Source organism: Eufriesea mexicana, unplaced genomic scaffold (assembly GCF_001483705.2).
Source record: "Eufriesea mexicana isolate 0111107269 unplaced genomic scaffold, ASM148370v2 scaffold3615, whole genome shotgun sequence".
NCBI lineage: Eukaryota > Metazoa > Arthropoda > Insecta > Hymenoptera > Apidae > Eufriesea > Eufriesea mexicana.
Window position 1 is genome coordinate 618,671 of NW_016911641.1, and position 2,284 is coordinate 620,954.

The window sequence follows — 2,284 nt, forward strand, 5'->3', positions numbered from 1 at the left end:
ATAAATTATAATACTGTTTATTTTAAATAAAATGCCTACTACTTTTTATTGAAAATGACGGTATTACGTTTTAGCCAATCTGAATGCAGTTTGAATAGAGTTAAGAGATCAATATATAGTTGTAAAGAATACATTTCTTTTAATTTCCAAGGTCATTGATGTTTTCTCAATTGCAATATCTCCTATTCCAAAAATTGAAATAAAATGTCTTAAAAATCTTAAAGAATTAAAAATTACCATTATTTGTATCATGGTTTCACAAACTATCTGAAAACTTCGTAAATAATAATTAATATAATATAAAAAAATAATAATCCTTAGTTTCACTCAATTCCTTTATCATTTATCCAATTTCATTCTCACACAACTAAAAATTGCACAAACATTACGTCTATATAAAATACCAGCACTATTACCAGCCTAATCAATAACCTAAACAGTTTATTTAAATTATATCCTATGAACCAATTGTCTCTTGAAATATGTCCAAAATAAACCACCAAAAAATTCCAAACTTTCAGAATTGTCAAAAAGAATGGTGAGAAAAAATTAACAATATCAAATAGGATCATTATCTCTACCACTGTTTATTTCCTGCACTCTATTACTTTGGCCCAGGCGAAGCGATCAAGGCTCCATGAACGGTTCGATTGCCACCCGCGTTAACATTACAAATTTTCCGCCATAGATGGCGAAGTAATCGCGGGCACTAACATACGGCGCGAGCCAGTCTCGCGTATTGTCGGACGGATCGGTGCAAACAGCCGATAAATCCTGGCGAGAATTTAATAAAGTTGCCTTGACGCGCTGCTAAACGCGCCCCCACCACTCGGCCGGCGGTGAAAAAGTGGGAAACGCGCTTAACGCGTGGCGACACGAGCGGCGACAAATTCCGATGGTGCACCCATTACGCGTCATTCCCCATCGGCATTCGACGACTATGAACCCCTCTAGCCAGCGTGAAACGCATAATGAACGCGGACAACTTTCCAGCCATTGTCTGTCCGTCGTAATTCTTCCTTCGAATCGCGCCGCGATCCTTTATCTTTCCAGCAGTTTTAATGTGCCCGGACCGTTTAAGATTGCGAGATGGATAATTTTCTTTCTGCTTTTTCGACGCGATTTTCTTCGATTCCTCAGGGGAAGTGGAAGTTTCAGGGTAGGTAGTTGGATAGGAAAATATTTGGATATAGAAACACCAATGGGGATTTAATATCGGTGTAATTCTGATTGCGGTACTGTGATAGTAATATTATAGGGAAATCGATTATTATCGAAATCGGCTGTCACCGATACCGGTGTAATATCGAAATAGATTATCGAATTGAACTATTATCGATATTGGTATTGTATTGAAACTGATGTAACACGGAAATCGAATATTATATAATTCTGCAAGTTGTTGTAGGTTATGTTATTTATCGTCCTACAAATTTCGCAGATGACTCCTTTTCAATCACGCATAGTAGCACTTTATTTCCCCTCCCTCTCCCTCGAACCTCTTGCCATCTGTGGGGCAACGTGGGACATCAAAGGACATCGTGGTACCCGTTTGTTTTAGGTTTAATTAATTATAGGTTCTTTCGTCATGTTTAATTTTTAGTTCGTGATTTTCTGTGTTAATATATCGTGTATTGTTTGGAACGAAAAATTTTCATATTCCCCCTCCCGTTTGATTCGCGAAGCGAGCGATTATCCATTCTCAATCGCTCTATTCTGTGGGAAAATATGGTGGTGGTAGATAGATTGCTTGGATTGGGGTGTTCCGGCTGTTTTTATGAGTTAATATGGGGTTGATATTTAGTGACGTATGGTATTTAAGTGACCCTGGGGAGATTTTTGGTCGCGTCAGTTTTAAACGAGTTTTGATATGGGAAACTCGTGTTTACAGATTCGAGATTATCGCCTGTGACACTGCGTGATTTATTAATATTTGCTTATACAGTATAATATTCGTTTGTGTATATTGTAATATAATATTAATATTAATATTGTATATAATAATATTGCAATATAGTATAATATCATTATATTATTAATATATTATATATATCTTAAAAAATGGTATTTAAGAATTTTGTAATTATAGAAAAAAAATTGTCTAGCTATGATTTTGCATTATTTTCAAGAAAAGAAAATATTTTATAACAGGAAGTAATTTGCTTATACAGCACTTTATCCATTTATATGTATCATAATATTGTATCAATAATAATATTGTATATAATAATATTACAATATAGCATGATATTATTATATTATTAATATATTATTATTATTTTAA

At 34.3% G+C, this 2,284-nt stretch overlaps 1 protein-coding gene across 2 annotated transcripts in view; it reads right to left on the bottom strand.

The window, feature by feature from the left end:
- Oatp26F (Organic anion transporting polypeptide 26F) overlaps positions 1 to 2,284 on the bottom strand; it is a 98,402-nt gene that overhangs the window by 19,947 nt on the left and 76,171 nt on the right. The window lies entirely within an intron of this gene.